The sequence below is a fragment of the Akebia trifoliata genome, chromosome 3 (genome assembly GCF_017979445.1).
Source record: "Akebia trifoliata isolate Shusen 1 chromosome 3, ASM1797944v1, whole genome shotgun sequence".
Lineage (NCBI taxonomy): Eukaryota > Viridiplantae > Streptophyta > Magnoliopsida > Ranunculales > Lardizabalaceae > Akebia > Akebia trifoliata.
Window position 1 is genome coordinate 1902665 of NC_141377.1, and position 21852 is coordinate 1924516.

General features: G+C 36.1%; 1 long non-coding RNA gene and 2 other non-coding genes across 4 annotated transcripts; all 3 read left to right on the forward strand.

Moving 5' to 3' along the window:
* Positions 1-1641: 1641 nt before the first annotated feature.
* Positions 1642-21207, forward strand: LOC147405441 (uncharacterized). 2 transcript variants are annotated; one of them, XR_015175954.1, is made up of 3 exons: positions 1642-9909; positions 10042-10109; positions 20817-21207. It is a non-coding gene; the product is annotated as an uncharacterized LOC147405441 (long non-coding RNA). The 2 variants fall into 2 exon arrangements; XR_015175955.1 differs by lacking the exon at positions 10042-10109.
* On the forward strand, positions 4764-4896 carry LOC147405442 (small nucleolar RNA snoR74). Its single transcript, XR_015177135.1, has one exon. It is a non-coding gene; the product is annotated as a small nucleolar RNA snoR74 (small nucleolar RNA).
* On the forward strand, positions 4936-5065 carry LOC147405443 (small nucleolar RNA snoR74). The gene has a single exon (XR_015177146.1). It is a non-coding gene; the product is annotated as a small nucleolar RNA snoR74 (small nucleolar RNA).
* Positions 21208-21852: the final 645 nt, after the last annotated feature.

The following is a 21852-nucleotide window of genomic DNA, read 5'->3' on the forward strand; positions in this document are numbered from 1 at the left end:
TGCATAAAACTGTAACTAGGTTTTAGACTAACTTTGGCTAAATTCTGTATATTTCCTTGCAATTTTCTTGACCCCTGTAGTCTGTCTCACTTTTTTGGTCTCCAGGATGTCATGTCAGGATGATTCTTTAGAAATTTTACACGTGAAACTTTAAAATCTTCCCCTTTTCTATGACCCCGTCTGTCTCACTTTTTTGGTCTCCAAGACGTCATGTCAGGATGATTCTTTAGAAATTTCACACGTGAAACTCGAAAAATCTTCCCTTTTTCTATGAAGAAGAAGCACTTTAAAACAGGTCCAAAAGTATAGTTTTCATGGTTTGTACACCACTCACACCATTGGGGTTGTTTTATGCTACTTTGAAACCTTTTCTGATTACAACTACTTTTTGCATTTCATAATTTTTAAATTGGGAAAAATGCTTCATTCAAAGGATCTAACTAAAGTGACTTCTGATTTAAATAGTCCTTAACCATGCTAGAGTGTTGTATAGCAGTTTAAATACTTTTCAAGAAATTTGAAATCGATCCTGTAAAGTCAGATTATGATTCCATAACTTTAACATTGCCATGAATTAAAAAATTTTGATAAAAAAAAAGGATCCAGGATAATAAAATGTTTAGGCTATAGTTTATATCTAATTGAATTAAAGATTTCTTGCCATGAATTAAATTTTTTGATAAAAAAAAGGATCCATACAGCAGGATAATAATAAAGGCTATAGTTTATATCTAATTGAATTAAAGATTTATTAAAAAATGATTTTTTTTTTCTGATCTTTGGAGAATCAATTTGGTCAGTCATATTTAAATTTTTCAGTGGCTTACAACTCATTAGAAATTTGTGTTCCCACTAGTTATTGTGTTTCTATGAAAACAAGTATAATTGTTGGAAATTCGGTAGTGTAATTACAGAACCCAAGTTGCTGAAAAAATCAGCAACTCATGTACTTTTCTTACTATGTAAAATATATTTATATTTTAAAAAAAGTTTCTTGTGAGCAATAAGTCATTTGGTGACCATTTTTTCCTCTGAGATTCTTAAGGTTTTGCCAGATCCCTTAAAACCAACATTTAGTTCAAAAAATAAAAATATTGAAATGAAGTCATTTGTTTGTATACTTAGCCTGACAAGAAGCTTTTCAAAATGTATTTTACGAAGAATCCTCATGAAAACCTCCCAGACTTCTCTAATCGGGTATTAATAGCTCCAACTTTAACTTCAGAAGTATTGAGCAAAAAAAGTTTAACTTCAGAAGTTACTTTCATCTGATTTAGTCCTTTCTTGCTGCATTATGTATCTAAATATTGCAATAACTTGCTTTAGGGAACTTGTTTGTATAATTAATTCTGATTTCCCATTCAGATTCTTAATTTTGAGACATTTTCTTAGAACACAGCTTCCTCAAAGGTACTTGTCACTAACAATTTTGCGATTAAAGAGATCTGCTGTGCAAAGGTCATTATTTAATCTTATGGTATCTCATACCAACTATTTTATCCGTTTGATGATACTATTTTATGGTTATATAAAGGTCATTGTATGGCTTTATAGAAATTGTTTACATTCTATTTATTATTTAATCATGTTGATACTATTTTATTTCATCATGTCGATACCATTTCGATGCATTTTTTTTTTTCAAATTTTGCCATGTGTTTCCTTCATTGATAAAACTGGGAAAATGTTGGTTCATTCTTTCTTCTATTTTTGGATTTTTTGTACGTATTAATCCTATATTTGAGCACCATAAAGCTTATGGAAAAACTCATATCTTACAATGCATATGCGGGAGAGCCCAAAATTTTGATGTTTTGGGCAACTTTTTCAGCATTGGATATTTATTTTTTGCTTATAGTTGAAATCCTTTTAGGGCACATGGTTAATTTTTTCTAATGAGAGGTCATATTTTATCTTTATATTTGTTATGTACTTATATTTTCCTTTCGAAGTTTCATGACTTGAGTGAGTGAGTTTGTTTTTTGTTTTTTTTTTTTTAATGTTTGATTTCATTTACTATGGTTTCAAACACAATTGTACCAAGATTTTAGACTAAAAGATGAAGATGATATTGTACATGTTACACAACAAATAGTACTTATTGAATTCATTTTGTGCTTTTGTTAACTTAGTAACGCTTATGAAGGTTCCTCAAGGCATTATGGTGGGGTACGTACATCAAAGAATCTTGTCCTATATTTTTGAAAGAAAAACTTCACATCCCATGCTTAGTAATCTGGAAAATTGTGTTAAATGAGTAGATTTCATTCTCTTTGCATCCTTTAAACCATACACTAATTTGAGAGTTAAGTTTCCATGGTAGAGCTGATCAAAGAATCTTGTCAACCTTAAAAATGATATTGTAATAAATAGAGGGAGAAGGTGATTCATTAGGCCCTCTTGATATTTGATTTTGAGGAAGATCTATTTGTAGCACCTTTTGGGTGTTGTATGCTTATTTATTTAACCACTGTATTCATCTCATTTCTTATTTATTTGGATGCACTGCATTTTCAAAAGCTTCTTGTCAAACTGGCTCCATAGGTCTGAATTTATTCTTGAACTCAACACAATTGTTCTATATGTTTTCATGCACACATAGTTTCATATTGTCAAAAGGTTACTACTAGTCTTTCCTTGTATTTATTGATACTTAACTAATGTTGATTTCAAAAGCTTCTTGTCAAACTTGCTCCATAGGTCTGATTTTATTCTTACTTAAACTCAACACAATTATTTTATATGTTTTTGTGTGCACAGTTTCATATCATCAAAAGGTTACTATTAGTTTGTCCTTGTATTTATTATTTTATGATTTGATTTATTGATACTTAACTAATGTTGATTTCAAAATTTGTATTGGCATAATACTTTGCCTATCATAATAATCGTTGAACTCTTTCCTTGTATTTATTATATTGTGATTTGTTTTATTGATACTTAACTAATGTTGTTTTCAAAATTTGTACTCGCATAATACTTTGCCTATGATACCAATCGTCGAAGCCTTATCTTAACTTGCTATTAAAGTTAAATTCATTTTCTCGTGCATTATCTCCCTTAGATGAATTGGATCTTTGCTCATATAAAATGATTTGGCCAAAAAATTTCAATCGGTTGCCAAGTTAACACAATCCTCATTTGTTTTTTCGTGCACTTTATCCCCTCGTTAAATGAATTGCATCTTTATTCATACAATGATGTGGCAACTTTTTATTCAATTGGTTGTCAACTTAACATAATCATGCTTCGTTTACCTTTGGAATTGTTAATTTGAGGCTAAACTTTGCATTAGCGTGAAGTTAATAAAAAATTAACAAGTAGGAATGAAGAAATCTACTAGAAAATTGAGGAGATCCTAAGCTTTAAAAAGAACATTACAATCGACCTAAGCTTTAAGAGATGGATATGAACAAACTTTTCTTACACCATACATCCTATTTAGTTAACCAACTATGAATTTTTATAACTCTCGTTTCTTTCTAAAGTTCCATACTCTAATCCCAATTAACCTCATCATTCATCATCATAAAAATAGATAATATTAGAAATGAATATATTCTAAGATGGAGTAGCTCTAATTGGTGATAAACTAAGATAAAATTTGTTGAGATGCTTTGGGGGACGTCCAATGAATATCACTTTCAACCCCCCAATTAAAGAGAATAGATAAGTTGATGGATCTAAAAGAATGGAGGAACAAGATTCATTTAGTAACCCCAAATCTTTGGGACAAGTCTAGGATGATGACTAACCTCATCATTCATCATCATCATCTTCATTGTTGGTTGTTGTTGTCGTCTTCATCATTATCATCATCGACATCGTCATCATTATCATCATCGTTGTGTTCATCATCATCATAAAAGCCTTGCCGCAACAATTTGGGATCATCTTAATGAATCTTATTCCTCAATTCAATTTTTTTGTTGAGCTATAAAAGCCCTAGATGAACTTTAATGAATTATATAAAAGCTGTAAAATTGATGTTAGGCGGGCATAATTTTTATACTGATTGGGCATAATTGTAGTGTAAATAAACAATGCAAACAGATACTTTTAATCCCAATTAAAAGGTAAAAAGGTAAAAAGAATTAATCCTTCATTAATTTTGGAATTTTAAATGATAATCCTAGGTGAGGATGGTTCTGGTTTCAATTTTTTTTTTTTTGTGGGTTTGATTTGGTTGTTTATGTATGTGAAATTTGTTTTTTAATTTGATATCCATTAGTTGTCTTTTTCCTAGTAGCATGCAATTACTGTGATAGAAAACAAAATGATGGTGGGTAGTGGTAAATTTTGTGAGGGATTTTTAGAAAATGTGTAGGTATTCACGTCCATCTCATTTGCTGATTAAGAAATTGTTGTATTGTTTTTTTGCTTGTCTTTTGAGAACCCTCTCTGAGAGAATGTCACCTAAGCTTGGATAAGAGAAGGGGGTGGTTGAGTCCATCTCCCCTCAACAACCAACTTATAGGATTGCTGGTTGGGCTCCCTACATCAGTTCATTGAATAGGATGGTCCTTTCAGTCATATATAGTTGTTTCTTAAGTCCAACAGGCTATTCTTTCTTATAACTGTTTTAGTTAGACAATGCCTATATATGAAGCACAAAATTTTGAATGTAGTGTTAAACATTTAAACCTGAAGAAAAAAGCAGGGTTCTGTTGCCTCTGTGAACATCTCTCATTACCAGGGAAATAATTTCACTGTTATTGGGTGAACCACTGGAGTAGTTATTATTGAACATTTAAACCCAAAGAAAAAAAGAAGGGTTCACAGGCCTTTGTGAACAAGGCTCTCAGAAACTTCAGGGAAATTATTTCATCGTTCTTGGGTGAACCACTGTAGGGGTTTTTTATATTAGCAGAAGGTTCTGTAAATGATGGCACATTGGAAACATAACCATTATATAGTTAAACATTTAACCTGAACAAAATAACACGATTCTTTTGCTTTTGTGAATTGGTCTCTTATAGACGTCAGGGAAATCACTTCATTGTTATTGGGTGAACCACTGCAGGTGTTATTATTAATAAAAGGTTGAGTAAATGATGGCACAATGCAAACAGGACATAAAGTAAACATTATGGGTATTCTATGATAAATGCTTATTGTAATCTGAATGCTATACACTAGCCTAAGGTTGTATCTATTATTCCATTGTCCTGTTATTTAACTTCTATGAACTTCTCCTGGATCTGGGAGTAAAAGACGAGAGATTTATTTCTATATGAGCTAGCGTCCTTTTATTATAGGGGAAATTTGCAAATTGTCGTAACACCAAGACGGGGTGAACCCCTACAAGTTGTGCCTGTCACCAAGTGTTTCAACTAGAGTTGTGACATTGCTAAACGGGCTGGTTTCCTGTATTATATTGGTACTGTGTTTAGATCTATCTGTTGCAATACCCTTTCTGTATAGAAACTTCTGTAACGTCCATTTTGATGTGTAGTTTTTAGAATATTTCTTGGAGCATCACTTTCTCAAAGCTTATAAGTGTCCAACTATTTTGCCACTAAAGAGGCCCCTATGTAGAAGTCATCTTATGGAAACCAACGATTTTATCATCTTTTTCTCATATTCGCTGTTTATGTTATTTTCACATGTTTTAGACATTGACACTACCCCAATGGAAAATGTTAGTTCATTTTTTATGCTCTAGGAAGCTTTTTTCAGCACATCTAGTTCATTTATTTATGTGCTCTTATAGTTGAAGTTATTGTATAGTATGTGGATTACCATTCCTAATGAGAATTATCTTATTTTGTCCTTATTTTCGATCTTAGTAGCAAATGTTGTGAACAAGTGTAATGTATATTTGTCACATACTTATACGTTCCTTTCTAGAGTTCCATTAGATGAATTTACTCATATGAAATGATTTCGATTTTTTTTTTTTTCAATTAGTTGGCAAAATACAATTCTCCAGTTAACCATGGGGTTATTAAGAGGAGAACAAACTTTACAATCGCACAACTGAAAAAATCAATAGGTAGGAATGAAGAAATCTAATCAACAAAGAATTTGTTTAACTTTTGCTTCTTCCAAAACTTCTATTCTTCTAAATCTCAATTGACCTCATCATTCATTGTAAATAAAATAAAATTAGAAATGAACACGTTTGAGAAAATGTGTAGGTGGCTTGAATTTGCTATAAAAGAAAGTCGATTGAGAAGGTTTGAGGACATTCAGAAAGAATCGATTTCACCCCCCCCCCAGCCACCCCGCCCTAGCATTGTCGTTGTTGTCATCATTATCGTCGTTGTTTTCATGTCACATCATCATCATTAAAGCATTGCGCCAAATATTTGGGATCGACCGAGTGTCATCTTTGTTCCTCAATTCAATTTCGTTTGAAGCCATTAGAAGCCCTAGATGAACTGAAAGAATTATGAAATTTATGTCAGGTGGGGGTGATTTTCACATTTGTTTGCCATCTAATTTTACTCATCTCATTTATTTGGGTTCAACTAATTTAGTGTAAAAAAAAAGTACTACATAGGCCGAGTTACTTCAAATTGTAAACAACAATAGTAAATAATTGGAAACTATATAAAACTTATAAACTTATTTTCTTATATCAACTAAAATGACTTTCCTAATGTAGTTCTTCTAAATTAAACAAATAAAAATAAATAAAATAAAAAATAGGCCAAGTTTGATCCTCAAACTATCCCCAGCAGAGTCGCCATTGAAAGCGCCCCGCTTTTTGGTGTTTGGGAGTCGCCACCTAGTTTTTAGGTCTAGGAACCTAATCATGACTCTAAGGCATTGTATTTTTAGAAGGTAAAAAATTGTAGTCCTTTCCTATTTTGGAATTCTAAGTGATAATCTCATATTAGGGAAATTTTAGTTCCTTTTTTATTTATTTATTTGGGTGTGTATATATGTGGGGTTTGCCTTTTAATTTGAATTCCATTACCCGTCTCTTTCCCTGAGTAGCATGCAACTAACTGCTATTGTAGACAAATTGATGGTGAATCTTGTGAGGGCTTGTTAAAAGATGTGTGGGTGATTGAATGTTATTTTTCTATTGGAATTTCATACCCACAAACTGGTAGCCAAACTCTATTAACTTCCATCTTATTTGTCGTTACTTACTCAAGTAGGATCTAAGTGTTGCAATAACTTGCTTTATAGAAAAACTGGTGTAATTTTTTTTTAAAATTCCCTATTTAGATGGTTAGTGTTGAGAAATTCTCTTGGATCATGGTTTCCTTAAATGTCACTTCTCATCATTAAAGCGAAGACACATATGTAAAGGCATTGTATAGCATAATCTTTTAGCTTCTCTCATGCCAATTATTTTATCATGTCTTTCTATATTCATTGTTGAAACTATTTCGATGCATGAATTTTTCATATTAGATTTATAGTTTGAGAGCACAAGGCAAGCATAAAATCTTAGATCCTACAACTCATAGAGCCTACAATTTTGATGTTTGGACTCAGCTTATAGTTGAAGTTCAATGGTTACAAATACTTTAGAAGTTCAATGGTTTATTATTTCGCTTATGGTTGAAGTTCTTTTAGAATTGTGGTTAACCTTTTCTAATGAGAATGATAATATTTTGTCCGTATTTCTAATCTTAATTGCAAATGCAATGAACGAAGGATCATGTATATTTGTCATGTACTCGTGTGTTCCTTTCTGAGGTTACATGCCTTGTGGTTTGCATTTTTTACCTTCATGTCCAATGGTTACAAATACTTGCTGAATGACCATTCTCTTCCATAAATTTTGTCTTTCTCCACCAAATCTCTACATATACTTTTCTGATATATCCTGGTTCCAAAGTCTTTGAATTGTCCAACACCGAGCCCATTTGTCTGCTTTTGTAGAAATACTTGCTGAATGACCATTCTCTTCCATAAATTTTGTCTTTCTTCACCAATTCTCTACATATACTTTTCTGATATATATCCTGGTTCAAGTCTTTGAATTGTCCAACACCAAGCCCATTTGTCTTCTTTTGTAAAAACACATTCATCCCTACGCTTTATGGTTCTAATCAAATTATCAAAGTACATTGGAAGCTCCTACCTCACTTCATCTACACTCTAAACTTATCAAATTAAACCTCCAACTAAAATAAAAGGGGAGAATGTATTCTTTTATAATTTCATCTTTCTTGATCTCTTCGCTCTCCAGCTCATTTTGTGAACATTTTTACTCAGTCTCCACCCATCTATTTGATGCTTTTCGCACTGGATTGCGAGTTCTTGGTCTAAACCTAATACAAACTTCAAATACCCACACTCCTTCACAGGCTCCTACCTAAAGTTGGCTGCCATAACAACCCATGCATGGCTTTTATGTTGACATGTTCAGGTAACATTAATGGGGGCCCTATTTTTTAGTACGTCAGTGATGCTATTTAATAACCATGCAGCTTTGAGTTTATGTTGAAAATTTGCGAAATTATTTTATGTTTTCTGTTGTGTGAATGTGCAATATGTATTACTGTTTATATGCTCTTCTCTAGAGAAGCATTTACACTATGTATTGTGAACATTTATCAGGTTTGCTTTTATGTCAAGATAGGCTTGTAAGTTGCATGTCCCTTGTTTTTTCCATGTTATAGTGAGAGCACGAAAAATGTTCTGATGAATGCTATATTTACTGAAGTGTAAAAAAATAAAATATGCAAGATATATCTCAAAACTTCGTACTGTGAATCCAAGAATTTTGCTTTCTCTGGTCCTGAAGGTGAGTGTTTACCACCTGTTAAGATTTCTTAAGGAAACTCAAAACTCTGTATTCATTTATATAATTTGTGTTCACCAAATCCAGACTATTAGTTCTTGTTTGTAAATGTTTGTCCCTTGTTTTTTCCATGTTATAGTGAGAGCACGAAAAATGTTCTGATGAATGCTATATTTACTGAAGTGTAAAAAAATAAAATATGCAAGATATATCTCAAAACTTCGTACTGTGAATCCAAGAATTTTGCTCTCTCTGGTCCTGAAGGTGAGTGTTTACCACCTGTTAAGATTTCTTAAGGAAACTCAAAACTCTGTATTCATTTATATAATTTGTGTTCACCAAATCCAGACTATTAGTTCTTGTTTGTAAATGTTTGTGCAGGGTCTGAGATATATCAGTAAGTGTTTTCATATGGCACAAAAATTTCCAAAATTTGTTAGATTTCTTGTTACCTTGGTTTTTGCACTTCTTTGGACAAGTTGATTTTGAAGGTTTTACATTGTTAGTTCGATACTGTGGCGCATCTTATGCATTTGTCTATCCTAACATTTTTTTCATGTTGTATAAGTTTTTTACTGTTTCTTTGTGTGTTCACTAATTCCTTGCAAGTTTTCTATATAGAGTGCCAACTTACGGAAGCTAGGATAAAGTTTTTCCTACCTTTTAAGATAATGTAACATCCAAAATTGATGTACGATTTGATAAACCTATTCCTGAAGGGGCTGATCTTAGGGGCCTATGTGAAGGAAACCATTGAATTCTTTTGCAATGGTGATGTTGTCTAAACTGAAGATTTTTATTTTCAAAAATTTTGTGTCAAATTTTGTACATCTTATTGAAGTTTTATTTCTTTTATATTTACTGAACTTAGTCAAAAATACACCGGGTGCAGAGGATTTAGACAAGTTACTAATTAAGACATTATTTAAGGTGACTATTTTGCCACTTAGTTAGTTGAGCCTCTTCTGCAACATTCATTCTCGCTCATCGTTTTCATTTTGCTATTTAACTTTATTTATTATTTCTCAGGTTTTGTTTAATGAAAACAGAAACTCCTCATTAATTTTGTTCCTGAATGTTTACAAGTCTATTATTGGAAATTCAGTATCATGGTCATCATTAGAGCAAAGCTTGGAAATCGTCCTGATGAAAAGTTGTCATATTGGTTCTCACACACAATTTGATAACTCATGAAGAAGGTACTATCTTACAATGCTCTATACTATTACTGCTTGGGATTTTCTGTCCTTTGAATTTTTTTCTTGATATTTCTTTTATCACCACAATGAATCACTTTTCCACCTTGATTATATGTGTTGTGTACTTTGCAGTCAAATCCTGGAGGTCCACTTTCCACGACTTGGAAGTGAAACTAACCCTCCTTGACTTTGCTTTGCCGGTATTGTTGTTTTTGTTATTAATTTTGATTTATTTGGCTAAGAGTAGCACCTCTTCTTATTTTGAAAATATTGTGTCATTTTTTTCCTTAATGTTTTGGCCAATGATTTGAGTTAGCTGTTTTCCCTTATCATAATTATTATTTATATGTTAGGAACTTGTTTGATCCCGTCAAGTTGAACTGGAAGTTTTCTGACTTTCTAGTCTTAGATATTGGTTATTCTATCTTCATTCCTGAGGCCAATAAGGCCTAATAGAGCTCTTAATCTTTCCCCCCATCTTAATTTTGAGTCGGAATGCACAGAGATTGGTTTAAGATTCTTATAGAATAATCTACTCAGTGATTACTTAGATTTGTTTTTAAACAACTTTAGGAGATTCAATGGCAGTGTTATTTGGGATCCTAAGGCTATGTTTGGATTGAGAGAAGAGAAACTCATTAAGAGAAGAGAAGAGAAACCTAGTTTCTCTCCAGCTTGTTTGGATTGAAAGAGAGAAGAGAAGAGAAAGAACAAAGTTTCTCCTGTTTGGTTAGCATTCATTAGAGAAGTGAAGATAAATTATTTTTGTCAAATGACTATTATACCTTTCATTAGTCTAAAGAACAAAGTTCTACTTGTACAATAATACAAAAAATAGACACCTAAACTCATTTATAAAGAACATGATAAATATTCATCTTCCAACCAAATATCATACCAAGAAATTATTTTTAGTCAAATGACTATTATACCCTTCTACAAATAACCATTACACTCTACTAAAGAGTCGATAAATGAGTTGAGCTGTAAGAAATTATTTTTAGTCCATGTCAATATACAAATTATCAACGACCATTCAGATAGATAGACGTATAACAACACCTTTCAAGAAGATTTCCTAAAATAACAAATTGTTCAAGGCAATCGAAAACAAGCTTTTATATCAATTCCACAACCTTGTAAAGGCTTGTGGCTGCTATGACACATAAATCATGGATTCACCATCTCGACATTCTCCCAATGTCACAAAAAAAAGAAACACATATATTGACTTCCAACTAATTCAAAAAGTAGCCTATATGTCCAAAAAAGTATTCCCAAGTAGAATCTCCAAAGTATTAATCAAGTCACATCACAAAAAATATTAACAAACTAAATCAAGAATCTCCAGCACTATTCAAACATCGTCATCAAGTATCACACACACTTCTCAACTAGGTTACCAAAAAATGCCCTCATCCTTCCTGGTTTTTTGATGAGGAAAGAGTAGGCACGATCAAAAAATTCTGAATCAATTCCTAACCTTACCAACTCATCAAAAACATCATCCTCCGAGTAAACACGTGCTCGAGTCCTCTAAAGAATCTCAGTTCCTTTTTGAAGAATTTCATATCCTTTGTTGATTGCCAATGCAATCTCTGTCATTGAATCCTCCATTCCTATGTAATCTATTAAAGATGATGTCTTTCTCTTTTTGGAATAATGTGAGGAGGTTGTAGACTTGTTAGAAGCTGATTCACAGGGAATTGTTGGTCGACTTTCGTCATGCATATCATATGTACCATCAAAGCTCTTCAAAAAGATATTGTCATTTATCACCATATGATCAATATCTTCAATAGGTGTTTTACCATCCCCACCCGCATCCATCACCCCCACTTGTCTGCATCTCATTATCCCATCATTTTACTTTTTCAAATGCAGTTTCAGCACTTTCTCTTTTTGCTCTATCATTTTCAAAGAGCTTTGTTAACTTTTCAAGGCGAGGTAAAGGTGTATTCATCCACTTCTTTGTTTCAGGTTTTGCCAACAATAATAAAGAAAAAAAAACTTTAAAACACTATTGCATACTAACAAGCAAATTAAAGTGACATAGTTTAAATTAGTAGTAAAATTTAACCTCAATCAAAGCCTTCCAAACTTCAGGCCACCTTTGAAAATATCATAACACTCATTCAAGTTCATTATTGTTACTTGATTCCATGCAAAACCACTCAGGCCACCCTTGAAAACATCATAACACTCGTTGAAGTTCTTTTTAATTGTTTTCACGTGCTTCTTCACGAGTTGCTTAGTAAATTCACAAATAAGCCTTTCATTCAATTTGCTCACAATTTTGTCATATGCAGTGGTTGTGAAAGTCCCATTAACTCTATTCCCATTGTCATTCAAGTGAACAAATGTCTCAATGAGAACCGCATCCATTTTGCTCATTCCATTTCCAACCTTGTTCCTTATCTGTTTTGTTAGACCTGCTTATCTCAAGTAAATAAAGAATTATAGTAATTAAGTAAGCCACAATTTGTAACATAATAAGTTATTATGCAAACAAGATAATACATTTAAAACGTATATCCAACATCAAATAAGTTCGCAATCAAAATTTAAACCAACACTTGAACATAGTCAATACAACCTTTAACTGTAATTTTGCATGTAAAGAAAAAAACATCAAAAATCACACTTGACTACATAGTTATGCCACAAAGTAGCTGCTATGTTATCCCTTAAAATTGCTCCTAGTCTAGAGTCTTCATCATCATTTTATCGAAAACGAACCTCTTCTTGAGATTCAGACTCATTCACGGTCTCTCAATCTACTTCAGCAATAAGACGCTCATTAGGATCAATACCCATTAAGAAATTGTGGAGAATACAACATGCTAAAATTATCTCTGATTGTGTGTCAACTGAGTAGGTGGGCTCTATCGTGCTTCTTATAATAGGAAATCTTTTCTTTAATACTCCAAAACATCTTTCAATTGAATTGCGCAATGATGCATGTTGATGATTAAATATCTCCTGAGGATTTTGTGGCGCATGTGTAGAATATTTTTACCTCTGAAATTTGGCGACTTGTTCAACTGTCGCTCGTCGAGTGTGAGTAAGTCGACTAGAGTTTCTTCACACATTGTCACATAATGTAAGGGATAACATAACAGCTATCATGTGGCACATGACTATGTACTGAGTCAAGTGTGATTTTTGATTTTTTTTTTTACATTCAAAATTACAATTTAATGGTTGTATGACTATGATGTTCAAGTGTTGGTTTAAATTTTGATTGCGAACTTATTTGATGTTAGATATACGTTTTAAATGTATTATCTTGTTTGCATAATAACTTATTATGTTACAAATTGTGGCTTACTTAATTACTATAATTCTTTATTTATGTATATATTAGAGATGAGAAGGTCTAACAAAACAGATAAGGAACAAGGTTGGAAATGGATTGAACAGATGGATGCGGTTCTCATTGAGACATTTGTTCACTAGAATGACAATGGGAATAGAGTTAATAGGACTTTCACAACCACGACATATGATAAAATTGTTATCGAATTGAATGAAAGGCTTATGTGTGAATTTAAAAAGCAACTCGTGAAGAAGCACGTGAAAACAATTAAAAAGAGCTTCAATGAGTATTATGATATTTTCAAGAGTGGCCTGAGTGGTTTTGCATGTAATCAAGTGACAATAATGAACTTCAATGAGTGTTATGATATTTTCAAGGGTGGCCTGAAGTTTGGAAGGCTTTAATTGAGGTTAAATTTTACTACTAGTTTAAACTATGTCACTTTTTAATTTGCTTGTTTAAAAGTTTTTTTTCTTTATTATTGTTGACAAAACCTGAAGCAAAGAAGTGGATGAATACACCTTTACCTCACTTTGAAAAGTTAACAAGCGAAGGTGTTGAAACTGCATTCGAAGAAGTAAAATGACGGGATAATGAGATGCAGCAGACAAGTGGGGGGGGGGGATGGAGGCGGGTGGGGATGGTAAAACACCTATTGAAGATATTGATCATATGGTGATAAATGACAATATCTTTTTGGAGAGTTTTGATGCATATGGCGAAAGTCGACCAACAACTCCCTGTGAATCAGCTTCTAATAAGTCTGCAACCTCCTCACATTCCAAAAAGAGAAAGGCATCATCTTCAATAGATTACTTAGGAATGAAGGATTCAATGACAGAGATTGCATTGGCAATCAACAAAGGATATGAAATTCTTCAAAAAGGAACTGAAATTCTTGTTAAAGGAATTCATGAGAGAAATGAGATTTTTCAGAGGACTCGAGCACGCGTTTACTCGGAGGATGATGTTTTTGATGAGTTGGTAAGGTTAGGAATTGATTTAGAATTTTTTGATCGTGCCTACTCTTTCCTCATCGAAAAGTCAGGAAGGATGAGGGCATTTTTTAATAACCTAGTTGAGAGGTGTGTGCGATACTTGATGACGATGTTGAATGGTACTGGTGATTCTTGATTTAGTTTGTTAATATTTTTTGTGATGTAACTTGATTCTACTTTAGAGATTCTACTTTGGGGATGCTTTTTTGGACATATAGGCTACTTTTTGAATTAGTTGTGTAGATACGTGGTTTTCGTCATTACGACGGCCACATCTACGATGAATTGGAGTCGCCACCATTCATGTTGTAAGTGGGTGTGAATGGTCACCCGATGTACATTTTTCAAAAACGATATTTTTGGCATATAGTGACTCGCGATGGATAAGGATTGGTCAAACTTAGAGATTCGGGTAATCGGCTCAGTTGGAGAAAAGGGAAGGTGTTAGGCACCTTTTTTCTCCCCACCATGTGGTGGTAACCTCTATGCAACTCGGTCATTTTGATTTTAAAAAAGAGGAAAATAAAGTGTCACGTGTGTGCATTTGTACCCTAGTAGGGATTTACTTTCGGCTCGATCATAGGGTCATTTCATTGATGGAAATGACCCTCAGAGACCTTTAGCCTTGGGGTCCATTCATCCTAAATCATCTAAAATAAAATGAAGAGGAGGGGGATGATAGAAGAGGGAGGAGGAGAAGGTAGAGAGAGAGAGAGGGGGGAGAAGTGCACTTTGAACCCACCTTGAAGCTTCAACTTTTCTTTTCTTCTTCTTCTTCAATGTCTTCTAAGGTTTTTGGTGAGTTATGAAAATGTAACTCTTTTGAAGTTAGTGTGAGAGAGTAGTGAAGAGGTGAGTTGGTCGTGTACTGGTCGATGGTGCTAACTATTGGCGTCTCTGGTTCCCTTGTTAGATGGATCCTGATTGTCGATCCGACCGGAGCTATCAAAGCTGATGCCAAAATCCAGTTATCTGAAAATGACATTCACTCTGTGCCCACCTCCCCCTCCATTGTGAGTAGGTAGGGGGTGTTGATTGATGTTCTGTTGTTGATTGGGATTCGTTGGTCCATCTAGTATGAGTGCCTTTTGTCTATCAGATTCTGCACTTGATACTTGAGCTGCCAGCACTGATATGTAGAGTGCCCTGGAGGACCCATGTGAAATTCACAAAACAAGCTTGGATTGTATCCTGGTCCCTTTTCGGCTTCTGGGTTTGGTGGTCGTTTCGTGAGGTACTCCCCTGAGCAAGATCGGGAGTAATTCTGATAGCGCCATTGGCAACCGAGTAAACACTCTGTTAACTCTGTTAGGCCGTGCTTGCTGACCTTGCCCATACTGTGGTGCCACTGGTGGAGGATTTGCCCTGAACTGGTTCTGAGGTGCAGGATTCCAGATCGGCGAAGGTGCCGGAACCCAAGAAGTTGACGGAACTTGTGGTCTCGGTGCTGGAATGAAGAGGGGTCGGTTTGGTTGTACATTGTTAACCTGTGTCTCTTCTCTCTTTTTTACTACCGGCACTAGTTTTCTCTGAGAGGGGATCCCTGCTGCTGCCCCTAAGCTTGTAAAGTCAAATATCAGACCAGTTCGGATCCCGTCCTCTACTCGGTCTGCTACCTGTACCAGATTTGAAAATGTGCCTGTAGTGTGTCCCACCAGATGAGTATAGAAGGCGTGCCCTAGTGTCGAGATGAACGTGGTGTTCATCTCTTGTTCGGTCATCGCAGGCCTTACTTGTGAGGCTGATTCTCGCCACCTCTGTGCATACTCTTTCACTGTTTTTCTCTGTTTTCTCGTCATCTTGGCCATGTCGTTCCGATTTAGACCAACATCTGTATTGAACTGATAATTGTGCCAGAACATCTTAGCTAGGTCTTGCCAGCTCCTAATGAGTGTGTGGTCCAATCCAGAAAACCATTTGAGTGCTGGCCCCATTAAACTTCTTTGGAACAATTGTACTAACAGCCTGTCATCCTCCATATTGGCACATAGATCCACAAAATAGCTTCAGGTGTGACAAAGGACACCTTACCCACTGTACTTCTCAAATTCCGGACACTTGAACTTGGTCGGTAATTGAGCATTAGGGTAGAAACAGAGGTCCTTGAACCGAGTTCCACTCATCGTGTTGAGGCCCTTCATTCTTCTCATCTCTTCCTGCAAAAACTTGATTTGTTGAGCCAATTTTTCGTCTGTTGCGCTCTTGGCCTCTGTGGCCCTGTACTCACATTCGTCATCAGGAATGACCACAGGGGGTGGTCGATTCTGTGGAATATAGAGCGGGGGCCCCTGGTATTCAGGCACTGCAGGCGGCATGGTGGTTTGTGGTCCCTATGGAGGTTGCTCTAGTAGGTAAATCCTGATTTGATCCAGACGCATGTTGCTGTATTGTTTGAGCTTGTATGATACTGGCATTGGCTAACACATCACTTACTATCTTTTCTTACCTCTCGATTATTTTCAATAATGCTGCGATTTGTGGATCGATATCTGACGTTTCGGTTACTGGGGGTTGTTTTGATTCAGAAGAACTCATGGTGACTGTAGCTGATCTCAGAAAATATGGAGGTACCTCTGGCTGCTTGTATTTCTTTCGCTTGGTCTTTTGTACCCACAGGTGGCCAAGCGAAAGAAATACAAGCAGCCAGAGGTACCTCCATATTTTCTGAGATCATCTACAGTCATCATGAGTTCTTCTGAACCAGCACAACCCCCTAACCGAAACGTCAGGTATCGATCCACAAATCGCAGCATTATTGAAAATAATCGAGAGGTAAGAAAAGATAGTAAGTAGCCAATGCCAGCATCATACAAGCTCAAACAATACAACAACATGCGTCTGGATCAAATCAGGATCTACCCGAGCAACCTTCACAGGGACCACAGACCACCATGCCGCCTGCAGTGCTTGAATACCAGGGGTCCCCCGCTCTATATTCCACAGAATCGACCACCCCCTATGATCATTCTTGATGACGAATGTAAGTACAGGGTCACAGAGGCCAAGAGCGCAACAGACGAAAAATTGGCTCAACAAATCGAGTCTCTGCAGGAAGAGATGAGAAGAATGAAGGGCCTCAACACGATGAGTGGAACTCGGTTCAAGGACCTCTGTTTCTACCCTAATGGTCATTCTTGATGACGAATGTAAGTACAGGGTCACAGAGGCCAAGAGCGCAACAGACGAAAAATTGGCTCAACAAATCGAGTCTCTGCAGGAAGAGATGAGAAGAATGAAGGGCCTCAACACGATGAGTGGAACTCGGTTCAAGTAGCCAATGCCAGCATTATACAAGCTCAAACAATACAACAACATGCGTCTGGATCAAATCAGGATTTACCCGAGCAACCTTCACAGGGATCACAGACCACCATGCCGCCTGCAGTGCTTGAATACCAGGGGTCCCCCGCTCTATATTCCACAGAATCGACCACCCCCTATGGTCATTCTTGATGACGAATGTAAGTACAGGGTCACAGAGGCCAAGAGCGCAACAGACGAAAAATTGGCTCAACAAATCGAGTCTCTGCAGGAAGAGATGAGAAGAAAGAAGGGCCTCAACACGATGAGCGGAACTCAGTTCAAGGACCTTTGTTTCTACCCTAATGGTCATTCTTGATGACGAATGTAAGTACAGGGTCACAGAGGCCAAGAGCGCAACAGACGAAAAATTGGCTCAACAAATCGAGTCTCTGCAGGAAGAGATGAGAAGAATGAAGGGCCTCAACACGATGAGTGGAACTCGGTTCAAGGACCTCTGTTTCTACCCTAATGCTCAATTACCGGCCAAGTTCAATGTCCGCAATTTGAAAAGTACAGTGGGGTAGGGTGTCCTTTGTCACACAAAGAAGCTTAACGGGGCCAGCACTCAAATGGTTTTCTGGATTGGACCACACACTCATTAAAAGCTGACAGGACCAAGTTCAATGTCCGGAATTTGAAAAGTACAGTGGGGTAGGGTGTCCTTTGTCACACAAAGAAGCTTAACGGGGCCAGCACTCAAATGGTTTTCTGGATTGGACCACACACTCATTAAAAGCTGGCAGTTCAATACAGATGTTGATCTAGATAGGAACGACATGGCCAAGATGACGAGAAAACAGAGAGAAACGGTGAAAGAATGCACAGAGGTGGCGAGAATCAGCCTCACAAGTAAGGCCTGCGATGACCGAACAAGAGATGAACACCACGTTTATCTCGACACTAGGGCACGCCTTCTATACTCATCTGGTGGGGCACACTACGGGCACATTTTCAAATCTGGTACAGGTAGCAGACCGAGTCGAGGACGGGATCCGAACTGGTCTGATATTTGACTTTACAAGTTTAGGGGCAGCAGCAGGGATTCCCTCTCAGAAAAAACCAGTGCCGGTAGTAAAGAAGAGAGAAGAGACACAGGTTAACAATGTACAACCAAACAGACCCCTCTTCATTCTAGCACCGAGACCACAAGTTCCATCAACTTCTTGGGTTCCGGCACCTCCGCCGGTCTAGAATCCCGTACCTCAGAACTAGTTCAAGGCAAATCCTCCACCAGTGGCACCACAGTATGGGTAAGGTCAGCAAGCACAGCCTAACAGAGTTAACAGTATTTACTCGGTTGCCAATGGCGCTATCAGAATTACTCCCGAGCTTGCTCAGGGGAGAGTACCTCACGAAACGACCACCAAACCAAGAAGCCGAAAAGGGACTAGGAATCCAAGCTTGTTTTGTGAATTTCACATGGGTGCTCCAGGGCACTCTACATATCAGTGCTGGCAGCTCAAGTATCAAGTGCAGAATCTGATAGACAAAAAGGCACTCATACTAGATGGACCAGCGAATCTCAATCAACAACAGAACATCAATCAAAACCCCCTACCTACTCACAATGGAGGGGGAGGTGGGCACAGAGTGAATGTCATTTTCAGATAACTGGATTTTGATCCATCAGCTTTGATAGCTCCGGTCGGATCGACAATCAGGATCCATCTAACAAGGGAACCAGAGACGCCAATACACGACCAACTCACCTCTTCACTACTCTTTCACACTAACTTCAAAAGAGTTACATTCTCATAACTCACCAAAAACCTTAGAAGACATTGAAGAAGAAGAAGAAAAGAAAAGTTGAAGCTTCAAGGTGGGTTCAAAGTGCACTCCTCCTCCCTCTTCTATCATCCCCCTCTTCTTCATTTTATTTTAGATGATTTAGGATGAATGGACCCCAAGGCTAAAGGTCTATGAGGGTCATTTCCATTTCCATCAATGAAATGACCCTATGATCGAGCCGAAAGTAAATCCCTACTTAGGGTACAAATGCACACACGTGACACTTTATTTTCATCTTTTTTAAAATCAAAATGACCGAGTTGTGTAGAGGTTACCATCACATGGTGGGGAGAAAAAGGGTGCCTAACACCTTCCCTTTTCTCCAACCGAGCCGCTTACCCGAATCTCTAAGTTTGACCAATCCTTATCCATCGCGAGTCACTATATGCCAAAAATATCGTTTTTGAAAAATGTACATCGGGTGACCATTCACACGCACTGACAACATGAATGGTGGCGACTCCAATTCATCGTAGATGTGGCCGTCGTAATGACGAAAACCACGTATCTACAAGTTGGAAGTCAATATATGTGTTACTTTTCGTTGATTTTGTATACTAATGTTTATGTTTTTTTTGTGACATTGGGAGAATGTCGAGATGGTGAATCCATGATTTATGTGTCATAGCAGCCACAAGCCTTTAGGAAATTTTCTTGAAGGGTGTAGAGTGCAATAGTTTGACTAAAAATAATTTCTTACAACTCAACTCTTTAGTAGAGTGCAATAGTCATTGTACAAGTAGAACTTTGTTCTTTAGACTATGAAGGGTATAATAGTCATTTCACAAAATAATTTCTCTTCTCTTATAGCCTAAGGAAGCTGAAAAATGGCTAGCGAGGAACTGTATGGAGCCAGTTGAGGACTCAAGAAGGGCAAGAGGAAGACTGAAATTTACTTGGTGGGGAAGTTGTGAGAAAAGATAGAACGTGCCTTGACTGAATATATGGTCTATAAGTCAGGGTTCAGGAATAGTTCAGTGAGGGAAAAAATTAAATAAACAAAAATTATATTATTATTAATAGCTATGACAAATATAAGAATGTAAATTTCATATATTATAATGTAAATACTTGGGGATTTGTTTGGTAAGCCCTTCTAAAGAATGCAAATTGCATTCCAAGACTATATTTCTATGTTAGACATATATTAATTGGTAAAGCTCGTGTTATTTGTAACAGAAGTGAAAGGAAGAAGGAATAGATATGAAGAAAAGATCTAGTGGGATATTGTTGTTTCAGTGTGAGATTTTTGCTAGTTATTATGATGTTATTTCAAACTACACATGTTTTCAAATTGCTGCTCTTCTTAGAGATGAATCTTTTTGAGCCTGTTCTACGTTGACATACAGATTTCAAAATAAAACATATGTTGAGCTATGCTAACTTGATTTTGTAAACTTTTAGCTGGGTATTCCTCAAACAATGAAGCTATTGACTGAACATTTTTCCCAATGAAGTTTACCATACACGTGACACAGGGTTCCTAGTTTAACTTCCAGGTTTTCTTTTCATCTATGGTCACATGGATTGGAAACACGAGTTGGATCGAGATGTTGAGACACTTAGCGCAAAGGAAATTTTGATGCACCTCCGTGCAGTAAGCAATTTTCTGACTACAAAATCACTTGGTTATTTTTCAGAACTATGTATCTTTTGTGTTCTAAACACTATATAAGCCCTCCAGATTTTTGAATGTATAATAAGCCTTTTAGAATCTGTTGCGGTTGCGCCTGCCCTTTCTTAATTTGTGTTTTGCAATATCAAACATAGAAGAGGCCTCATAGTGGTTTGTAAAATAGGAATCAGTGGGGAATGTTCTTGTGGAATTAGAAGCCTTAATGCATATTAACAATTGATTTTGCAATCGAAATTAAATCATTGATAACCCTCTATGTAGGCTTTTTCATTTCGTGATGTGGTTGTTTAAGAGATTTCTGTGACATTGGTATTATAACTGATTGTGAGAGAGTATAGAATATTGAGTGAGATGGCTGTTCTTAAAGTCTCTATGTGGAGTGGGCGTTGCTCTTATGGAATGGAATAGAAGGCACGTGCTGTTGATGTGAGAAAAGTTTGTGCAAATATTTTAAAGGAAGTTTGTGTTTTCAGGAAAGAATCTTATCTACTCTTAAAAATGATTTTTTCTTTCTTTCTTAGATTAAATGCTCTTGGGAAACCTCAGGTTGTTGTAATTGAGAACGAATTTGAGGAAAGGTTCCTAGTTGATGTGATCCTGCTTAGCGATATTGGAATGTTCAATGACAATGGAGCTCTAGAAAACATCAAGGACACACTGAAGCTGTTGGTGATGGATGCTTCCTCTATAGAGGTTCCTACATTAAATTTTAGCCCAACATTAAAGTGCTTGCAAAGGATGGTCTTTTCCCTCCCTAATTATTTTCTTTCTTCCTTTTCTTTTTCCATCCTGAAACAATGGGGTAAAAAAAGAAAGAAAAGAAAATTTTGTTTCCTTTCTGAGATCCTTAAGGACTTTATCTACTCATATCTACTTCACTTCATTTTATTGGGAAAGAG